Genomic DNA, 24,360 nt, shown 5'->3' with positions numbered 1-24,360 from the left:
TTTGTGTCTGGTCAGTAAAACAATTTGTTTGTTTGTTAATTTTGACGGTATTTTTTTAATTATTCTGAATTTAGTTTTGATATTTTATTGCACAAAAGGACTATGTAAGAGAGAAGCTGGTTCTAAGGCAATATATGCTCTGTGTTGGAGGTCTGTTTCAAGTACTACAATAAAACTTTATCTAAGCCCGAACGTAACTATTGAATCACCAGAAGATAACTAATAACTGTAGTAAGTCCCTGTAGCATTTTCACAAGAATTTATATGGAAGAAAATTCCTTCTACGCGTTGACCACGCTGCTCTTAAGTGGCTGTTGTAGTTTAAGAAGCCGGAAGGACAATGCGATACGTGGATTGAGCAGATGTGGCCAGTCACCTGGCCGGAATAGTGGAAAAGTCTTTGTTGTTAAATTTAACTCTTTTTAAATGATTACTGTATTTTATATTTTAGTAATTTAATAGTATGCTTTTGTATAGTTTTTATGTTTAGTGTATTTGTATGTTTAAAAAGACAGTAATATTTTTGCTATGTTGGCGGAATTTTGCTAGGGAGATTCGCTGGCATTAGTAGGTGGCGATGTTTGCTGTGTAAAGGCATAAAAATGCTTTGGTGAACTTGTGCGCGATGTACGATGGCCCGCGCTAAGTGAAGTTGGGAGTCCCGACATACAAGATTGATAAAGTGCGGCGGCGAGCACTGCGATGACTCGCGCTAAGCACTGCCGAGCGACCACACTCACGCACGCGGTGTAGCGGTGTCCGCCGTGCGTGCAAGAACGTCTCGAGTGCATGGCTTGTGACTTCAGAAAGTGGAAGGGGTTGGGCTTGCGAATAGACAGGCAAGATACTCACTAATCCGCCCCGGCGGAAGTCGGACCAGCAGTCCGCGAGAATGTCTGTGAGCGAGGCGGAGGACTGGAAGCCCGAAGGCTCGGCCTGTAGGACAAGAACTTCGGCTGTGTGTTTCTAACAAGACTTGCTATCGACGGTGAAGATCCTGGACTGGTTTGCGAATGCTTTTCGCAAACTTCGACGCAGTAATTTGTGAGTACATTGTGGTCCGATATTGTTGGTGGGACTCGGCCGGTGTTTGTATTTGCATGGGCATGAAGTTAGCACCGGAATTTATCATTGCAGAAGAACCATTAATTTGAATACTTTTCGTGTCATTCCCAGAACAAGTTGTCAGCAAGTAATTTGGCTTTTCTTTCGAGCGAAGAAACAGATAATGTGTTAGACAGCGAGAGTAATTTTAATAATAAGACTAAACTATGAACTTGAGTTTTGATATAATAATTTATAATAAATTATTATTCTTTTGAATTTTGCATTTTTATAGTAACTTTAAATATTAGCTTATAGTGATTTATTTTAATTGCTTGTTAATGAAGTTGCTATGGATCCAGTTCGGTATATAAGTACAAAATTCTTGTAAAATTCTGGCGCCAGGTAATTTGCGACGTTTTGTAGCATCGTAAAAATTTGTACCGGTGGAGTGGATGCCACTTCAAACCGCGCGCATCCGAGCGCCTCCGCTCCCTTCCCCCTATCTCTGCCTCCCCCTTCCCAGCGACTAACTGCAGTCGAGCGCGTCCTGTCGGTGGCGAATACCAAACACATAAAATTAGTTCCAAGTCTTTAACACATCTCATAAATAACTTCCAGTTCCAAAATAGTTATATCTGTGATGATAGTTAGTGCAAACAAATATTATAATTTACACACAATAAATACTATATCTAACTTTATAGTATTCTCTGGTATAAGCTCTAGGCTAGAAAAGCCAACATTTATAAGCTACATTTGAATGCTTAATATCTTTACCAATATTAAAATAAATTATTAACCAATTCATAAGGCAAGGTCTTTGGAGCGCTAAATCAAGTTATTGAAAACAATATGGCCACCACACAAGAAAATGCACAGAAGGTGCAGAAAATGGAACAAGTGCCAATTTACATTATGAGCGCCTAAAAAAAACTGCTAACACTTTAAGCTTAAACAGGTGCATCATATTCACAAAAAATACACAAGTCCAACAGATACTACACACACTCTCACTCTCTCTCTCTCTCTCTCTCTCTCTCTCTCTCACATGCCTCATGATGTTGGTGGTGATGGTCCTGCTGCTCCATGCCTAACTGGTCAAAACCCCAAGCTTATATACCCAGTTCTCTCCCCCCCCCCCCCCCCGCCCTTCGCTCCTATTGCCCCTCCAATTCTCTGGTTTAATTTAAATAATAGAGATGATTCTAGAATGTTTTAGAAGGATCTTCACACCAGTTCACATAATCGATATATCTATAATATATAACCGATTTCCGGGATTTCTTCTTCTTCTTCTGGCTAAATCCGGAGGTGGTAACACTGAATTCGATGTTGTGTTGGAATGAAGTCTCCACTTTTGTCTATGGTTTTTGTGTGAAAGTGCACTGTCTTTGACGCACACAGCCGTAGCCTATCTATGAGTCGTGATGTCACAAGATGTCAGTTTATTCCTACCCGCTAACATGAAAGGTAAGCTTCTTCATGTCCTTAAATGTTTGTGTGTGTAATCTTAAATTATCGTCTCGTGACCATACACGGTCTCAAATGTTGTTTAGGGTTTTGAATTTATATGCTTGTAATGAAAGTAATGTAAGTGTCTCGTACGGCGTTCACTCTGTATAATTTCATATTTATTCTGAGCAATAAAATTGAATGGATTATTTTCGTAGTTTTGGTTGTTCTTTACGTTCACTACATTACACAACATGTTTTACTTTCTGTCATGACCCATCTAGTTGGATTTTATTGAACTGTATTAATCACATGTTTATTTTGTTGGTAGCCCCTTTAAACTGCACCGGAAAAATGTATTGCATATTTATAATATTTTATCATTATATAGTCTTACTAGCTGACCCGGCAGACTTCGTACTGCCTAATTAAATTGCAATAAAGTCCTGTCAAAATGATTTGTAATGTGACATTTTTTTGTTCCTACATATTTTATAGTCGGGGCAAAAAATTCTCCTGAACAGAACCGTCACCTTGGTGATAGGGTGTTGTGAATAAGAAATATAATTAAATAAAACATATAAATAAAAAGATAAATAAAAAATAAGTAATCTCTTTTTTGTTAATCATGTGAAACATAATAATTTTTATTTTCATTGTAGTGCATGATTAGATCGGTAATTAGCTTGGTTTGTAGCATTTCGGGTTCTTCTACCTAAATTGATTCGTCTAATAGGAGGCATATCTATATTATAGATTATTTTGTCACATGCAATAATTAGCGATCATAGGTAAATAAACACTGCACAAAACACTACATAGGTAAGAATTTGTTTCGTGTATAAGTTGACAAATGCAAACTCATTAGGGTAGGTAACCTAAAATCCAAGAAAAAAAACACTGACATTGACAGTTTGTTGTTGTTTCAACTTTTTTTAAATTTGATATGACTTGGAGTCAAATCCTTCAAGCCGTATTTAACATAGGGAAATTAAATAATAAAAACTTAAACTTATGAAATACTTTTGGTTACGCTGGTTTTGTTTGACTGATGTAATGACTTGAAAACTGATGCATTTTAAAGTAAAACAAATGAAATAATATCGCGAAGCCGACCAAATTGAACTATTCGATTTCGGTTTATTTTTTTTTTGTTTATCTGTGCTCCAACGCACACTGTTTTAATAGATATTATTGAACTATGTACAGAGGTCATTAAGTGCAAATTGACTCTTTGACGTTAGGAACATACCTACATTGTTTAAACAATAATGAGTGCTCGTTTTAGTTAGAAAACGTTTGTATGGGAAAAAGAAAAGGGCTGGTTTTAGGGTTTTTCCGGCAATTATTCGAATTTTTCTCGCCGTAAAAACCATATTTGAACTTCAACGAACATTAAAAAAAAATTGGCCAAATTGGTCCAGGCGTTGTTGAGTTATGCGCTTACCAACACATTTTGCGATACATTTTTATATTATAGATTAGGAAATGTTATTAGTCAAGTATCCTATTCACTGCTTGATGGTCTTGAGTATGATAATTTGTATTTTTACGATCTTTCTTATAAAACAGACAGTAAATGGAAATTTTTTAACAATGGTTTTCTTTGTACTGTTGGTCCAATCCGAATGCATAGCTTTTGTTTGATGCTTTCAGCTCTGCTTTTTGACCTGACCCCCGTTGGAGATATTTTCTTTAAAAAGGTTTTATATAAAATTGATAAAATAATTGAGGATATTTGTGATGCTTCGCGCGGAGTGTACGAATTGTGTGTTCGTCCTCTAAGAAGGAGGAGAGCGCATACAGATACAGCAGTATAATTTTCGAATCGAAAGCAGGAAGGGCCGAACTCACAGCAATGTTGATGCCCTCTCTTGCCTACCAGGCAATATAGACTGCAACATTTGAAAAATGGCAGAGAAGAACGAAGTAATCGAAGACATCCGACGTACGACTGTCGTTAACAGCGAGGATAAATGGGACCATGCCAGTCTAAAAGTCCACAGAGACCATACCCTGACCTAGGGCCCAATATAGGCTGGTTAGAGACGGATACAGGACGTCCATCATATGAGATATCAAGTGACTGAAGGGCTGTAATATCTTTTTGGGCAAAATGGAATTCCTAAAGGATGGTGAATGGGTTATTTAAGAAGGCATGAGAGTGCCCAAATGGGAAAGGTGTTACCATGTAATTACTCCTCCTGACATGCCTAGTACCAGAAGTGCTAAAAGAAATGCATGATGGTACCTTTGGTGGCCAACTTGGAGTAAATGAAACTCTAGCCAAGATTCTTCCCTGCTAATACTGGTTGAGATGCCGTATTTTAATATAATTTCAAAATGATTTTTTGTCGAAAAGCAAATCCTAGTAGGGATCTATTGACCTGCAACTTTTAGTATGAAAAATAATTCAAATATAGCACCACATTCCTGTAGGTTCATCACGATGAAGTAAGTTGAAGTTGAACAACATTTTTATTTTATGGTATATAGTAGAGAATGTATTTAAAATAACACACCGAGTGGCTGGATTGAGTTAAATTGAATAAAGTTCTGCAACCACCAGGAATTATGTCGCTTCAGCATAATAATTTCATTGAAATAATTGGGGTTAGTAACACACCACAAAAATATGTGGAAAGTAAAGGTGTTACCTCGATTATTTCAATGAAATTCATTTTTCTACAGCGACAAAATTCGCGGTGGTTGTAGAATTCCGTTCGAAAAAGAAAACATAATCCCGACGCATAGTGTTCTATCCTAAATACTTTCTATATTATTTACAACAAAAATGTTCAGCTCCAATTTCAAACACGTATACCAGCAATGGGAATTACTTTAGACTATAAGTCTTATAGATGTTTTCAACTTATTTTGTCGTGATGAACTTGCAGCCAAAGTTTTTTGGTTGGATTCAAAATCAACCTGTATTTTGAAACTGTATACACAAGACGCATCCACGTGTCCCGACAGAGCCTACCACAATTTTCAAAAATATTGTTAACGGTTATGATCGCTCTAACGCATCCCGCTCATTTAAAACCGGTTTAGAGGCTTGCTTCCAACTCTCTGCAACGCTATAATTTATGTGCACCGGAGCTTTGGTCACGTGGTTGAGAGCCTATTATAATCGCGAAAATTCCGGTGACTCTGCAATTCTGTGACGCAAATCTCCGTCCTAACCCATGTCCAGCAGTTGGTCAATATATTCACAATTGTTGCCGTGATTAACTCTTCATTATTAGGCGTGTTCAGCAAACTGACAGCCTGCGTCGTATAAATTGGAATGTTTTCACAAACAGCGTATTTGAGGCAATGCAGGGAACGAATACGACTTGCTTCCGCAAATAGTTGAATTATGGATTATTCTCTCGAATATTATGTTAGTACAAAGCAGGTTGTCTATTTTTTTTCCTCTAAAGTACTGTCAGTCAAGGCTTTATACCCAATAGAATTCATTGCGGGGATAATCGGTTTTAAAATTAGCATTATTGTTGTGTTGGGTATACAAGAGGATTATTTGCCACTCTGATTAAGGATTTAACCTGCCTTTTGTATTGTTATATGCTTACACAAAAGGATTTCACTTGTGATGGGTACAATATATATTTTCCAATAACAACGTCAGTTTTGAGAATGAGCTGAATTAATTATACAGATACGTTCAGCCCGCGTAGATAATCCTAACATGCGGCATAGGGCAGAAGTACCAACAGAGTAAATTAAATTTTCCGAGTGATTAAAAACACCTAATTTGCAAAATCACGTAAATCTTTGGCTACGCGTGATGAAAATTGAAACATATATATCTGATTTGTTATTTTATATAGTATAGGTTGAGTTATCTTCAGATTATTTTTCGTCCTGTCAATATTATTTTGTTATTAACAACATTATAAAAAAAACATTTATGTCTAAAACTCAATTGATAATTTTAGACTTTTTTTTGTATACCAATGGTATCGCCTCATATGAAGTGACGTCAATTACATGCGTGCCTTTAAAATACTTTCGCTGGAGGGATGAGGTTTTATCCTGAGACGGGAGTTATGATGGCAATTCCAATGTCAACCCGAAACGTTTTTGACTCGGGTAAAACCCACAAGACCAAGAAACTTTGGTGTTGTCAGCAGTTTGGTGCAGTCGTGGTGAAAATAAGGGGAGGTGAACCTGTCCGGTCGCCTGCACTTGTCCACCACTGCGCACGACGTCATCGTGTTTATGCCGGCTAGCGCGCTACCTCCCTTTCCTATCTGGATTGGTTATAATTAATTTTAACGCTAATTAATTGCAGATGTTTTGTAATTATGTTTTTAGTAATACTTACTGCATTATGGCATTTTAACGATTTCCTTAAACTTCAACAGGTACACATTCCAAATATGAAAACTCGGTGCATGATTTTTAAAATTATATTTTGCCACAAAATATTTCCCAACACTCTTGAAAACACTTCAAATAAAAACTGTAAAATACATTATTTTTCACGTCATGCATTTACATGAAGGTAACGCAAAATTATAGTTTTGTTTTCTAATATTTTTTCTATTTATAGTTACGTAAAAAAAGGTTATTTCGTACAAATGTTTTTAATAGATAAGTAATATAAACCGTTTTATTTCAGTATTAATTTCTTACGTTCAAAATGCGTTTTCCTGCCGCTGATAATCAAAATTAAGGTCATAGGTTGTTGAAGTTTTTAGAGGATACGAAATTCGCAATATCAACGGTCTGAACTCCATTAGATTACACGGTGTGTACTTCTCAGCTTGATGACGTGGATGAAGCGGGGTGTGGTCGGAGGAAGAGCTTGGCTGCGGGAGGGAGGGAGGGAGGGAGGCCGCGGAGTGGAAGCATGCGCGCCTCGGGTGCGATGGTGTGCGGGCCCCATACTCCGTGCTCCGTCGCCGCGTAGCTCGGTCTCGTCCGGCGGCCTTCACCGCCCACAAGGGTGGGGCTGCGTGTACCCCTGTGTCTGGAAGGGGCCCCGCACCAGCCATGTTTATTCTTACCTCAATATACATACTCGCTGTGGTTACTTTAAAGTAAAATAATTTTATAAATTAATAGTAACCATAATTTCACCCTGTATTTTCAGGTTGAATAGCATTCTAAAAAGAGTGTAGGTAAGAAATAACCATGCAATTATAATGTAGCACGTGACTGTTAAAAATTGTGAAAAGGGGGGGAGCGTCTCCGATCCAGGGTCCAGGGCCCGTAATCGAATGTGGAGGCCATGCCGCCGGCCGCAAGCCTCGCGGTTGTTCTTCAGGGACCGCTCCGTCCTCGGCGATGACAGCCCTGCGCTTCGCTGCCGCGCGCGAGAGGTGTGTGTCGTCGGTCCTCCCCCTCCTACCTCCTCTAGCGGCAGACGCGACAGATGATGACCGTGATTTGCTGTTCCTACCTGCCGCAGGTGCGCGCTGAGAGCCGATGTTATATGTTCCTCAGCAACATGGTCTTCCACCACATTATCAATCCACTTCAGTTATGAATACAACTGTTTGAATGCTATTAACTCATATGTTCTAAAATCATTTTTTTGACGTGACAACGTCTAATAAATCGATGAACGCCGGATGCACGCACGAAAAAGTGTCCCGTTACGCTAATTGTCCCGTTTTGCTGTGTCCCGTTACGCTCATTTTATATTGCTCTTTGCTAACTGAACCTCCTAGCATTGCGACCGAGTCCGTGGCGTGATTCTGTTTTCATGCATTTCAATGTAACATTTTCATTGCTCTTTGCTAACCCGTTCCTCCTAGCATTGCTGCAGAGTCCGTGGCGCAAATATATTATTTTTGGCTGCATCTTGGTGTTAGGTTAAGTCATTTTCCTTTACATCATCCTTTCCTTTCCTTTCGTTTCCTACTTTTCCTATCATCGTCCTATCAACAGAATAACACATATTGGAAGAAGTTAAATAGCAAACATGTATAAAAGTTATAGTTAAAATAATCTCTTCGTTAAAGTAATAAACATATTTTAATAAATGAGTGCAAATAAAAGTAAATTTATCAATTAAATTGTAGATTTCATTTCACTCCTTCTTTGTATTCATACAAAATAGTGATAATTCAATAAAAATTATTCCATTTTATTCATAAAAGTATGCAATTATTTCATCAATGTTTTGTTATGACGTTGTCACGTTAAACTATCGTCCGTAAACCGACTTTACAGACAACCAATTTTTTTCTTTGTTTTTTATCTGCCCTAAACAAATCTTTATTATACGGAGGTGTCTTAGGACTGTAGTACAGAACGTTTTTTTTTTTTTTTTTTTTTTTTTTTTTTTTTTTTACAGTTGTTTGGATGCAATTTAACTTACACTGGACTTCTCGAAGCATTTTCCTTCGCTTTTCTTTTGCGACATCGATTCATTTCTTTCGTTAAAGTTTACTTCCGCAAAAAAAAAAATTGGTTGTCTGTAAAGTCGGTTTACGGACGATAGTTTAACGTGACAATGTCATAACAAAACATGGATGAAATTATTTAATACTTTTATGAATAAAATTGAATCATTTTTATTGAATTATCACTATTTTGTATGGATACAAAAAAGGAGTGAAATGAAATCTACAATTTATTTGATAAATTTACTTTTATTTGCACTCATTAATTCAAATATGTTTATTTCTTTAACGAAGAGATTATTTTAACTATAACTTTTATACATGTTTGCTATTTAACTTCTTCCAATCTGTGTTATTCTGTTGATAGGACGATGATAGGAAAAGTAGGAAACGAATGGGAGTGTTTCAAGGATGATGTGAAGGAAAATGACTTACCTACCCAACACCAAGATGCAGCCAAAAATAATATATTTGCGCCACGTACTCTGCAGCAATGCTAGGAGGAACGGGTTAGCAAAGAGCAATGAAAATGTTACATTGAAATGCATGAAAACAGAATTACGCCACGGACTCGGTCGCAATGCTAGGAGGTTCAGTTAGCAAAGAGCAATATAAAATGAGCGTAACGGGACACAGCAAAACGGGACAATGTGCGTAACGGGACACTTTTTCGTGCGTGCCATCGATTTATTAGACGTCACGTCAAAATTGCTTGATGTAGATATATATATTTTTTGGTAGTTGACTGTCTTCTTATGGACGTAATACTTCTTTTTTGCATTGAGTCAGTAGAAATGTTATGCTTCACAATTTTTCTGCATTGTCCTTCCACTGAATTGTTTTATTTTGTTTCTTATTTTGACTTTGCGTATTTTATTAGAAAGTAAAGTTGATATATCTAGATTTTATGACTAGTACCAATTGTGACGACATAAATAAGAGAAATTGTTGTACAACATTCAAATATGAAAACTCGTATGATTTTTAAAATTATATTTTGTCACTAAATATTTCCCAAAATGCTTGAAAACCCTTTAAATAAACACCATAAAATTGATTATTTTTCACGTCATGCGTATGGCTATTTACGTAAAGGTAACGGAAAATTATGATTTTATTTTCTAATTTTTCTTTTTAAAGTTACTAAAAAAAGGTTATTTTGTAATAATTTTTTAATACATAAGTAATATAAACAATTACATTTCAGGACACATTATTCACGTATAAAATGCGTTTTTCTGCTACTGATTTGGAAATTAAGTTCGTAAGTTGTTAAAGTTTTAGATGATACGAAATTCGCAATAGCGGTAGTCTAAACCCCATTTAACGTTCAGTGTATGTTAAATTCGAAGTTTGTTTTAAAGTTGACTACCTGTGCGAAAAGAAGAAAAAATGTATTTTGTATTTGTGCATCTCTCTATGAAACGGGGAAAGGAGATACATAGGTATAATAAGACAAATGTCTGCAGTTCCTTGTACACTGTGTGGATATGGCTGTAACAGAAATTCCGTGAAGGGCGTGCAAAGCCGTCAATCATTTTGAAACACACAAAATAGATTGCGAAAGAAAGATTGGCTACCACACGAATAACCAGTAGGCCAGAACACACCAGAATAGTGTGTAGCTGACTGGATAAGTCTGTCAATGAAATAAAGAGAAAAAATTAACGAGGCCAAAAGTGATTAAAAATGTGCGATCGAGCGTGCGAAATTCAAAAGTCTCTGAAAGGTGAATTACTCGCGAAAAGACTTTACAAAGTTACGCTTAGCCAAAAAAAAAAAAAAAAAAAAATTAAAAACATTAGTCTCATTAATCACATTTTCAAATAAAATTAAGTTTGCAGGTACATCAAGCACATGGCGGAAAACTATAAAGGAGAACTACAAAGGACTTCCTCCATTCCTACTTTCTAAACTTTTTTCTCCACAAAACAGCCCGACAGAAAAAAATATACGTACAATAAAAATGAAAATATTTGAGCAGTATGGGGAAATTAAACCCGCAGGGACACAGCACAGGTTACAAAGTACGTAACCTACTGCATCAAAACCCAAAGCTTTCTTTTTTTTAAGGCTGTGTTCATCCAGTCGTTAATTTGGCCATATAGTTTAAGCGTTTGATTTTTTAGTATAATTGTTGCCTTTGAGAAATGAATTATATCCACAGTGTGAAATTATTTTAGTAAATCAAAATAATTTCTTTTAAAAGATGTACTTTAAAAAATTGTTTCAATTACATTCTCAAATATTTTATAGTTATCACGTGTGTTGTTCGTTTATTGTGCCAACATACTTTACATGTATGCCGATGAGTTTTTTTTTTTTTTTTTCATTTGCTGTCACAAAATCTCAGTTCTAAAAGAAATTTTTATAGAAACATACATTTGTGATTAGGTTAGCACTATTTAAACAAAAGTAAATTACTTAATCAATTCATTTCTCCCGGTGGGGCACTGTTATTCCCCTTTTAATCTGAACATTATACTCGGACCTATCAAAAAGCCCAGTCCTTACAGGCCTCTTTCTTGTACAACAATGTTTACACCTATTTGTACACCTCTCCTTGTGGCAAACTGGTCGTGTATACATCACCCAAGGGTACAAGCTAACTTGTATGCATGCAAATACGATAAAGTAACTATTCTATTTTGATAATTTAATATACGCATGTGTTTATTAAGTTCATTTTAAAACATAATTTTTGGTATTGCAGGTTACTACCTTTCCCTAGTTTTAAAAATATTTTTGTGACATACTGTTATTGAATAAGGTTTTACATCAACTGATTGTGAATATTCAATGTCATGATGGCATAGTTTTGTATTTCATTGTTAGGAATATTTTTGATGTGAAAACATGTTAGCTCTAGGTAAGTGGCATTTGGTAAGTAAAATTACGAGAAAATTGAACGGAAGTCGATGAACGGAATCGTGTCACAAAAATGGCGAACCCGCGTGTAGCCACAAAAAACCTATAAGTCACTTTCGTAAACATTAGGGGACATACCAAACGTATTATTAGTATGCCAAATGAAACTTTGTGATAGTGAAACTACCCTGGAATATATTTGGTAAACTGAAATAGTAATAGTAAAACGTAATCAAATGTTTTAAAATACACAATAAAACTGGTATTAAAATTATTATAGGTAATACCCATTTTCATTTTAAATTCCCAAGAGGCTTAGCACAACAGTATAACGTGCGCTTAGTAACCTCAAGGTGCGTGGATCAAATCTCGTTACTGGATTTTTTGTCTTGTTTTTAATAACATTATATTATTTTAATAATAACGTTGGATCAGCTCAATAAGGTTCGTTAGTAGCAAATATTTATAGACTGATTTAAGTCGTTTCAGCTAAAACAAATATACAAACATATACTTAGTGTTATAATATGTTTTTTTTAATGTTTCCTGTTATTTTAGTAACGTCATATAAGTGTGACTTCTAACGTGTGCGAAAAATTTATAGTATTAGCTATTTAGTGAATTTAAACAAGATGGGCAGTATTGTAATAAAATTCCTTGTCGAAAATCAGGTCCAAAGCCGGGGATTTATCAGAGCCGTTTCTAATAGTTTTAAATTTCCTGTTGTTTCTTGCTGCTAATTGCTATCTACGTTTGATGGTGGCAAGCAACATTTACGATTCAGGCAGCGAATTATAGCGGCGGGCGAAGAAGGTATATATGTGATTCGCATCTAGATATTTTGGTATTTAAAAAGTGACTATTCTATATATCAGTTTATTTATCCCTCACGGCATTATTTTAAATAATTCTACATTAAATTTCGCGTCCGAGTTTCGTATTATAAGTATATTTTGCAATACGAGAACACAGAAATTTTCTTGTTACCGAGGTTAGTTGTTACACGTTACTGGCGAGTACTGAAAGACTCGCGTGGTTTTTATTTTATTTAGAAAAGCCTTTTAACTACGTTTTTACCGATTTTCACAAGTTTGACTCGGTTTCTATTTATCTAAGTATGATTTGTAGTTATTTATTTTATTTAAATATTGTTTTTATAACTGCAGTTCCGATTGTGTTTTAATTTGCAGTTTTCCATTGCATATGTTTATAGAACATGAGTATTGTTTTTGGTAATGGAAAAGACGAGAGACAGGTGCGCGACACTTTGGCACAAATTTTCGAGACATTTTAAATTACAAAGACGCTCTGGTGCTTCCCGTATATACTTTGGTGATGGGAAAAACGGCAAGTGTTCGCTTCCATGGAAAGCGGTAAATGTATCCCTGTTTCTTGCCAGCCAAACAGAATGAATTTTTGTATTGTATTTTTTTTAACAGAAACGCCAAGACGCGATGGTAATGTAATTTGTGCACTGAAGTGTTCTTTTATGCTAGAGATGTGTTTTGATTGGTCGGTGACGTCATGTGGCTGCCAGTTCCCTGAGTGGTAGGCAGTTGCGTAGCTTCACCAGTCGTCGTTCAAGCACTGTGCGGACGTGCGGTGACGTAAACAGTATATATTTTTTTGTAAATGGAACAAAAATATTAATCTAAACTTACAGATATTTTTACATTTGTACATTTACATTAAAACAACTGTATCACTACAAATTAGTGTTCGCAGTAACAGTTGGTTCGGATTCTAACCAGACATTTATGCTTTGTGTTGTCCCAGTACCGCCAATAGTTAAAGTTATTTTTAACCATTTCATTAATAACTTTACAATATTAACTGCAAAAAAATAATAATCATGATACAACAAAATTAAGTCAAATCGAGTATATATTTTCTATGGTTAGTAAAATAATGCTTGGGTGAAACATAAATTAAATATAAATTTATGCGCCAATTTTCCAAAGAATTATCCGAAAATGTATTTCACATATGCAAAAATAACCACTGCCATGTGTTGTATAAAGTGACAATATCTTTCTTGTAGTACCTAATACAAACTATTTCTTGGCAACTTATTTCCAAATGAATCTTTTCTAAAAGTAGAGAAGTTTTTTTTTTTTTTTTTTCCTTTTTCTGGGAATGAGAGAATAGAGGCGGACAATTTCACGACCGGGGTTGAAGCCGCGTCGCAACAGGTCTTGACTTTTTTCTTTCTTTCTTCGCGTTTTGGACGTTTGTAATTGTAAACTGGGGCCCAGGACTTGCGGCGCAGTCTCGGGCGGCCAGTGGGTCCATTGGAACGTAGTTCCTTTCTTGTCGCCTCTAGACGACGAAGTCACTAGGGACATTATTTCGTTGAGGCACAGGACCGCGAGTAGCGGTCGGCAAAGGGAAGTGTTGTTTCTTTCGGTCACATCGTGTAAAGGACGCGTAAATTCTATGAGAGGAGAATAAAATCCAAATTTTATTTTTTAAACATATTTTTTATTTAAATACGACCATTAAAAGTTTCAAGAAAATTAACGGAACTTAACACCTAACTGCCTGCAACGTCAGATGGAATATTTTTCAAGTGTTTTCTGTGCGTGCCAGGAACGATCGTCGTTATTAGCCGTGCACAAATTGTAACTCCTGCTGAAAAAAGAAAGAAAAAAAACATTAACCAACAAGAATTTAAATCACGGTTCACTTCCTTGTTCATACCAAATGTTTATTTTCGTGCTGGTTTGTACATAGCCTATCGGTGGTCCTCCTTCGAACCCATTGGGAGGAGAGCAGACCTCAACACACGGACCTGGAGTCCCCCCCCCCCTGAAGAGGGGCAGTAGCAATCCTTCCGGACCGCACTCGGAACTGCTCGCAAAGCCCTCCCGTCCCCGCCGCCGGAGAGGAAGTGGAGGTACAGCACTGGTCACAGGAGTAGGTGGGCAGTTCCTCCCGTCAACCCGGACACACCGACTGCCGCCGGGCTGCCAAGTGGACTTGCTGACTTATCGACAGATAACGCACCTCAAATAAACGAAGGATTCTTTTTGGTTTCAGATAACTGGTCCTTCGCTGAAAATACTCCAGGTTCCAGGTTCAGATTTGTTATTCCCGTTACAATCCAGGTAAGAGTATTGTTACAATTTGAACCTATTAACATAAATTTTAAAGATTAAAGTTAAAAATTATCATTAAAAATAAGTAGATTTTATTGTTTTAGTACAACATTTAGTGTATACACTTTGAAAAGATATGTAGATTGAATTTCATGTCGCACCACACGCGCTAGAATTGAAACGTCATAATTTAATAATACACGAACAGAAAAACAAAATATTCAATAATTCACTTAAAGGATAAAACTTTAAAAAATGAAGTACACAATAACGTAATTAACACCACCATGTCAACGAAGTGTGCGTATGGGAGACGGCCTGAGTGTGTTTGTAGTCGTGTTTCGCCAGCAGTACGAGGGTGTCGCTGAGGAGTTGTACAAACATGTCGTCCCCATTGTGACAATAACTGCAGTGCTGTAGCTTTGTTTCAGTTTCGCGTGCCCTAGTGTGAAGCGAGTTTGTTGCACTCAATATTCCCCTTCCCTTCTCCGCCGTTGAGCGCCCCACTCCCGAGCGTTGCACTTATCGTTACGCTCCGATTGGCCATCTCCTCGACTTGCCCTCCCGACTGTGACAGCAATACTTCACGCTGCGGTATCAGCAGAAAAAATATAAATCACTCAAAAATCTTGAAGATGAATTTGGCCTCGCCGTTTTTCAATTTAAAATAATTAGATACCTCTTGCAATAAAACTTCCGTGCCAAATATTTTGGGTACACGTGGAATAGGACTTAGCTATGGCTACTCTTTTATGTAAACATATGTGAACTGCTGTGATTATCATTACAGTTGTATTCGTCCGCGTGAAAATAATAAGTTATTTCCTCGCGGCACTTACACACTAGAGCCTATTAGTAATTATGTGGTAGCAACTATGTATAGAGGGTCTGGGAGATATGATTTATGCATTGTCGTGGCATAAATTGGGATAAATATTTCAGAATTAGAATCAGAGCAAAAATATGGAAATATCCTAGATGGTGGGGCCTTATCCCTTTTAAGTGTTTCCAGGTCTTGTGAAGCTTTCTGAACCTTTTATGTCCTAGGTACACGGTTGTCTTAGTTGTTCGGAAACGCCTTTGTCAGTGTGGAGTTCTGTTTGGGGATGAAGTTGTTGTCAAAAGCAGTGGCGGCTGTTCGACTTGACATCAGAGCATCAGCATGAAGCGAATTTCCAGCTCGGGAAATCCCGCCAGCATACGCGAGTAACTTTGTCGCCCGGGTCGGGTGTGTAGTGGGCTGAGAAGGGGGCAGGTTGTTTAGTTTGGGGGGGGGGGGAGGAGACCCCACCCGTGAGCGACCCTCAAAGTTGACATCACGCGGGTGTTTCTCGAGAGGCCTTGTGTTTACGCGTTGGGCCAGGTGTGCATATTGATTTTGCTGTGCCTGTTTCGGAGGGCGTATCCAGGAGGAGTAAGGGGTGCAGTTTCCCCCCTTTATTAGAGGGAGAATAAAAATAATAAAACATAAAATAATTCTAAAACTAACATTTCTGAATAATTTGCACACTGGTTCGCTAATTAACTTTTTTAAATAAATAATGGTCTTCTTTTTGTTATTGTGTATTAAAATCTGGTGAAGAGAGGTGAAAACAGGCTAAATGGTCACCCACAGTGGGTGTTTACAGTTTTGTGGTACCATAGAATAATTTAATTCCGAAAACTTCACAAACGACCCCCCCCCCCCCCCACAAATCCTCCTTAACGTTTCGATCTTGATACGCCCTTGCCTGCTGCTAGGAATGCGGCATGCGGACGTAAATCTATAAAAAAAAAAGCCTAGGGATTAGAGTCCTTACTTCAATTTATCTTTGCATACAGTCATGTTGTAATTAAAACGATTTAAAAAACTTCTGCAATTTTTCCAAACAATTTACATATAAATTTTGTATTTGAAGCCTTAGTAAAAGTGATATTTTCTGTTCGTTTGCAATGAAAATAAAGTTACTCATGAACCACTGCAGTCATTGAAACAATATTTTGGCTATTAAAAATCTTACACCACAGTTTAACGTGCGTTACACGTATTGCCGTAGGTTATCTTAAAGAATTATTTTAATATTTACATAATTATACATCTTGTCAAAAAAGCTATTGTCACATAACATAATCTTATCTTTAAAAAAGTAAAATATTGTTCAAACCATTGGCTGAAAAAGTTACAAGTAAATTTAGTAAAACGCAGCAGGAGTAGACAATGATTTCAAATTGGACAAAGTAAAATATTTAAAAATCTGAACTGAGATTTTTCCGAACAGGAATAGAAAGTGACTACACTGAAAATTTCAAGAAACATTTAGTTTCAATTTCTTTCTCACTTCGTAACTCATCATCATCATTAAACTCATCCATATATAATCATCAGTTATTAATCTTGAAAAAGTCACGAGTTATTAATCACACATTTTCATCATTAATTGTCATCCAGCTCTTTCAAGTTTTGGTTCTCTGATGTTGAATGTAAAATAAAGAGCTCATATTTATTCAAATTAATATTCCTATTATTGCCAGTCAATTTTCTTCCCCTAATTATGGAACGGTTTCGAACTGATCTCAGTATGGCCTTTCACTTATGCCATGACTTTAAAAATAGATCTTTATCATAAGACTTACAAACAAGAACGAAAATTAATTAATAAAAAACTAAAACAATATCTTAGGTTAAGTATCAATGTGTATTTCCACCTATAAAATAATAAAACACACCTACAACATATTTTTGATGTTCGTTGGATATTGTGATATAGTTAAAATATATATTTATATTTATGCTGGGATGTCAAAATTTCCGAAACACTATACTAGGCCTACTAGACTACTCGAACAGTAGCTCCTACCTGGCAAGTGAAACACCAAATAAAAAACTATACATTTTCAAGCGAACTATCAATTCCAGAAATAAGTCACTGTAAGATCATTCGCTCGGCGGAAACGAGAGTTTGTTCTCTCTATCTATCTCTCTCTCTCTCTCTCTCCCCCCTTTCTCGCTCCCTCTCTCATCTCTCTCTCTCTGAGAGACTCACGTGACATTTTGTGTTCGCAGCTCCTGACTCCCTCCCTGTTCTCGAGACCCTGATCCTATTACGACAGTCGGAGACGTCGTTTGCCGGTCTGCGCCAAGGAGCGTCATTGCGCGAAGGACAGGGGGGAAGGGGGCAGATGAATATGCCACAAGGATAACAACGCGGTGGAGTCTGGACCCGACAACGTGTGATACTTTAGACCGGCGCGGCGGTCACCATGGCAACACGTAGCTCACAATGGCGGCGCTCCGCCATCGTCGCTCTTTGCCACTCCAGCAGCGAGCACATCCCTCAAAAACCTAACGAAAATGATAAAATAACCACGTCAAGATCAATAATATTGTTTTTTTAGTCAGTCAACACCGTGCACGGGGGATTTACATACAAATCGTATTATCTAAGTATATAAATGTTCTCACATTGCTCTCTCTCTCTTTCTCTCGGTAGGCATTTGGTAGGATTAATTTTGTGAATGGAATGTAAGTCGATTGGAACGGATGTGTGTCCCCAAACACGGTGCTGCCATCTTGTGGAGGTCTCAGAAATTTTGAAAAGATGGTGGACCCGCGTCATTCATCCGTTTATACTAACTTTGGCGAACATCGAGGTATGCACTAAGCGTACTGGTGTACCAAATTAAACTGTATAGCAGTTAGACTCTCTTTTAATACTTCATTAAATAAATATAGACATAAAAAGAAAATAAGACAGTTAAAAAATACGCATTACATTTTGAATATCCTTAGTAAACATTGATGTAGAGATAGCGCAGCGTTCGTTATAGAGAGAGACAAAAATTGTTAGCCTACCTATATTTGACATGTTTAATAAGAGAAATTACTGTCGAAATATTTACTGTTAAATCTTTAATGTTAAATCTTCTAAAAGGTAAAGTTTGTTTGTAGAAAGTATTTACAGACTGATATCAGTCATTTTAAGCAAAAACAAATAAACATACAATTACTTAGGGTTATAATGTGTGTTTTAAATGCTTCAGGTTCATTTTGTTAATGTAACTATTGGACTGCAAATTTTAGTTTGAAAGATATATAAAGGCACCATTGCGTTCGTAATGCGTTGCGAAAAGTGGTTCAAACTGAATGAGGACTAAGTGAAAATGTGATGTAGATATGTAGTAAAAAAAACTTTCAATAAAACATTTTTTTTCGTGGGTTTATTTTGTTTTAATTACCAAAATGGTTCTTACTTTCCGGATACGCCTCGTACTTTTGACGGATAACTTTACAGGTGAAATTATTTGTAGCAGCTATCACTATTAACTTTAAGCATTTCACTTAGTTATTTAGTATTCCTTAACAGAGCCAGATTTTGAAAGTTATACAATAAACATTGTTGCTTGAAAACGGTTTTAACAAAGTTGACGCGTTGTTCTTATACCTCCCTTTAGGCGAATCCACCAACAATTTGAAAAAAAAAAAATGTGGGCAAATGAACACACTCTCAGGCTTTTAACAGGTAGGTAACTTATTTATACATAGTTCAATAAGTATTCAGTATGTAATGATTTATACGGGGAAATGAACATAATCTATGTTGTGGGTAATTCCGCTTTAATGTAATTTCCAGTTATGCCTCCAACCTGTATTGGAGAACGAAAATTGTAAGTAGATACTAAATAACCTGCAAAACCTTCAAATCATTTTACAATGTATTTTTTTGCTGCCGTTTTAGAGTGAATGAAGTATTAAAGCTGTAACCATTGGAGGCTATGTACCTTAAGAAACAGCACCTAAAAGTTTTATTTAATTTGGTTGGTTAACTAATTTCTTAACAATGACGAGTTTAGTTTATCACTGCGTAGGCTGCTCTGTCAGGTGGTCGGCGTCCTTATCCTTATCGCACGAGACCAAATATGGTGGGCGTCAATACCTATTCTTTATGGTGCCTTTTGTAAATATAATATCTATATTTCTCCATTTCTCTCTTTATTTCTCTCTTTCTCTCCCTCTCGCTCTCTCTGACCTAGTTTGACTTGCGAAAAAAAAAACCCTTCTCACCGTCTTCAACGAAGTCATAATGTGTCCCATGTGACTTTTTTCCCTCAACCCCCTTCCCAACCACAGGGTCGTTTTCTTTCTCTCTTACTAGCGCCGTGAGTTACATTGTTTCCTTAGCACACTCGGGAGTGCGATTTCTCTCTTTCACTCTCGCTCTCTCTCTCTCTTTCTGTCGGAGCGAGAGAGCCGGGAAGAGTATTACCACGGCGACTCCCCGGGTCCCCTCAGCACCAGGATGATAGAAGTACATCGAACCTGTACCATTTTTTAGCCTTGTGTACCATCACAAAACTGAAGCCATTATGGTACGCAAATGTTCCACTTTTTTTTATTTCAAAGAGAATAAAACAATGATAACGACAGTGGTAAATAGTTTCGAATCGGGGACATCTACGATGGCACAGCGCGAATCATATGAACTTTGCTCAAGTAATGATGACGATGTAATTGACGCCCGAAATTACACGGTTCACATTTCAACTGCGCAAAATTGAGTCTGGCGTACTGGGTTAGTTGAGTTCAAGATTATCAAAATTATGTCTACGCGTTTTAAGAAACACTCGCGTAGGAATTTTAAATGAGCGTAATTATATGTGCTTTTTTTTAGACGTGTGCCATTATTTTTAGGCCAGTGTGCCATTATTTTTAGGCCAGTGTGCCATTATTTTGGCAAAAGTACTTTTATTTTGGCCCGTGTACTATTATTTCGGATGTTCCGTGCCATGAAAGGGCGCTGACGATCCAACGCAGTGCATTTCTTCGTCCTACACGGCCACCCGAGGGAGCACAGGAAATGAAACAAGCAGGCGCACATAACTCGCGGTTTCCGCCATCACCTCCAGCTGCGGTGGTACACAAAGAGAGGGAGGGGAGGAGTTGCTTCCGCATGCAAATGTCTCGCTCCTTCGCCGCAGGGCGTCTCTCAACCCCTCCCTTTGGGTCACTTCCTGTGACAAAGAGAAGGAAGGTCCCTCGTCGCTATTTGCCTTCGGATCTCGTTTTGCAACTGGACCGACGGCGGAGATGGTGCCATCAGCATGGCAACTCTCTTGTTTGCCTCGGTGCCGGGGACAAACCCGAGAAGTGCTTACGGAGCACTCTGAAGACATCGCACTCGTGCGTCGAGAATGATGGAGCCAGGGTTTGGGGCAAAAATAAGGTTTGGTAAAAAAAAAAAAATTTCCTTACGGGAAAGTTGCTTCATAAGATAAAAATTAACACGACGTAACAAATCAAACTAGCGTCCTACCAGAACTTTATATAAATCATCGAATTGTAAAATTTTAATAATACTAAAAATTCTACGTTAATATATCATAGTTTCTTATATACATATAATGAGTCAGTAAAGTCACTAATTAAAACATTTGAATATAAATGAACGATGTGTGAACGGAAGATGTCAACTATTTTTTTACGTTTTACCTTTTACTATGGATGCAAATTGTCCGCTCTCTAGCGGTTTGAAAAAGAAGTATTTTGGGTAGATTTTGAAAAAAGAAACTACCTATTGTGGACGTTACTGTTTATGTACATAGCACATTTTTATAGATACGATAATAGCTGTAATTTTGCAAAAACAAAACTATTCCTCTAAGAGATAAAAATGGGAAAGGTTAAGAAAAAAATCACTGTAACACCCATAATATGAGAAATATCACATCCGTTTGAATGTATTATAATACTTAGGTGTTATATCAAAATATTTTGTCTAAATAAATGTTTTAGTATGAACAATCATAACTGCAAGGAGTGGACAAAGTAAAAGTAAGGTAACAAAAATAGCATAACTCTCTTATTAGGCACACCATCAAATCTGTTCAAATTTTTTGTAAATCTTGTAATTTTATCTAAAACATTTTTCTGAAACCATTTATGATAATACGAACCGTTTCTGTAAGAGGTTTAAAAAAAACTATGGGAAAATAAAAATAATCACAATTTACATAACATGTACGCTATTAAAGCCGTTATTATTTATTGTAAAACCTATAAATAGCTATTATCTACATCTTTTGCCCGAAATAATTTTTTGTATGACCAGTAATTACTACAAAGCGTAGAAAATAACAGGGGTGAAGGACAAAACAAAATAAATCCATTATTAAGTACTCTATCAAATCCGTTCAAATTGTTTGTAAACCTTATGAATATTAACTGAAACATTTTCAGAAACCTATTTTTAAACAACAAACTATTGCTGCTAAAGGTGAAATAAACAAAAAAAATCATAACACCTTTACTAGGTAAACATTTAAATACATAAAAGTTAATTGCAAATCTTCTAAAAATTATTTAAAACTTGATTCTGAAACAATTGTTTTTTTAAAAAATCAGGGGTTAGAATAAAAATAAATAAAACATCTGTACCATGTACATTATCGAATCCTTTCTTATTTAGTTTAAACATTCAAAATGTTATCTAAAACATTTGTCTTAAGTAATTTTGTTTAATCAACCATTACTGCAATTAGCATTAAAAAACAAGGTTTGAATAATAAAAAAATACCTTTTTTTAGTAAGTATGCTATCAAATCCATTATGAGTTATTGCAAAAATGCTAAACATTATCTAAAACATTTCGATGAAACAATTTTTAACTTGTCTAACTTTACCGTAAAAATATGGATTGAAATAAAAAATAATCAAACAATCCTTACTATAAAAAATTTTCAAATTTATTATAAACCATTTTAATATTATCTTAAACCTTGGTTCAAATCAAAAATTTTATACAACCACGTTTTAGTGCAAGGGATGAAAAATAGTGTCTGAAGGTTAAAAATGCATAACTACCTTAGTAGGCATAATATTAAATTCGTTCTAAGCTATTCAATGCTGGATTCATAAAATTAAAACATTCGAAACATTTTCGCCACATGTTATATGAGAAAATGTTTAAATGATCATTTTGCAATGTTGGAGAACATGTACAATGTTGTGTACATTAAGGTTTTTTAAATTTTCTATAAGTTTATAGAAGTTTCCAGAACATTTACAGAAGAAATAGATACTTCTAAATCTACCTACGCCTGTACTCTGTGCTAAAAGCGATTATTTTTCTCTTATCACCCTTGTTAACATGAAGTTCAAGAACTATTCGTGAACGACTGATCTATCAATTAGTCCCTTCCAGCACAGTGATAAATGAATTCTGCCCCATCTAATTAAGAGCTGTCAACGATCTATATAAACAAACTTAAAACGATAATTATTGTAAGTTAGATTTTCAACCCAATACTTTACGATAATTCATTGCGTCTAAAAAGGGATTTTTAAATTTTTAGAAAATACTTCTAACGGTTTTTAAACTTCTTTTGAGGATAGGTTAATTATGGAAACTAATCTCTTAATGGATGCTAACATCCTAATGAAAATATTTTCCTTATATTTCTTGTTTATGGGTTCTGCTGTTTGGGTAGTGAGTATTACCCATTTTTAAAAGAAAAATTTAATTTTTTAAAACATTTTAACAGTGTATTCAAATTATAATACCGTGTACAAATTGTATGTGTTCCGAAATACTTCCAAAATCAGAATTATCGTGTAAAAAATAGTAAATTTGAACCTCAAATTAAAATCGTGATATCTGGAAGGCAGTAACAGCATTAAGTGGATTGTTATCTGCAATTATATCCCAGTGAGGATAGCTATTTATAGGCCTATATGTTTGTTGAAAAAAAATAACATGGACAGAGTTATATCAAATTAAAAGTGGATTCATCAAAACAAACGATAGCTACCACGTTTATTGAGATAGGTAAAGACATACAGATACAGTATGTCCATAAAAGAAAGCCCCAGTTATAAAGTTTAATTGTGTCAACTGTAAGCGTTGTAGAGTTTTGGTACAAGGTCACAATTAAAGGTAACTCAAACAGTTTTACTGTAGATAGGCGCATGTGCGAGTGCTCCTTTGTTGTTTTCTCGCTTGCAGCGCCACCTACGCAAAATGGCGACTCCTGAGCGTAAAGCGTTTTGTGTTCTGCAATTTGCTAAGAGTGAATCCGTAACATCAGTTCAATGTGCGTTTCGTTTAAAGTTTAATTGTGATCCCCCATGTGGCAGAAACATCAGTCAGTGGTCGCGATGACCGAGCACTTTTTCGCTGGCCTCCGCGTTCACCTGACCTAAAGCCATGCGATTTTTCCTTTGGGTATTTATAAAGGATCGTGACTACGTTCAGCCGTGCCTTTCGGTCTAGTTACTTTCGGTCAAATGACTTTCGGTCTAGTGCCTTTCTGTCTAGTGCATTTTGGTCAAATGCCTGTTGCTAGGGTTAAGACATTCCCAGCGTAATGAATATTCAACTTTTCGGTCTAGTAACTTTCGGCCTACTGCCACGTCCCCGTCGAAACCACAGCAAAAATCATCGTATAAACTGATAGCAGAACAAAGTACTTATACACAGTCACAAATTTCTCAACAATTTTTAGGGTGAAAATGTGGCAAACGTAACAAAACTTTTACAATTATTTTTTAAAACTGAACCCCA

At 36.3% G+C, this 24,360-nt stretch overlaps 1 protein-coding gene across 1 annotated transcript in view; it reads left to right on the top strand.

Moving 5' to 3' along the window:
• Positions 1-886: 886 nt before the first annotated feature.
• Positions 887-24,360, top strand: part of LOC134541930 (G-protein coupled receptor dmsr-1-like) — a 93,276-nt gene continuing 69,802 nt past the window's right edge. The window contains exons 1-2 of the mRNA XM_063385682.1: positions 887-1,044; positions 14,766-14,833. The gene's annotated coding sequence lies outside the window, so the exon portion shown is untranslated. The remainder of the gene's footprint in view (positions 1,045-14,765; positions 14,834-24,360) is intronic.

Source organism: Bacillus rossius (genome assembly GCF_032445375.1).
Source record: "Bacillus rossius redtenbacheri isolate Brsri chromosome 4 unlocalized genomic scaffold, Brsri_v3 Brsri_v3_scf4_2, whole genome shotgun sequence".
NCBI lineage: Eukaryota > Metazoa > Arthropoda > Insecta > Phasmatodea > Bacillidae > Bacillus > Bacillus rossius.
The sequence above is the reverse complement of the archived record's forward strand: the minus strand, read 5'-3'. Positions and strand labels throughout refer to the sequence as shown.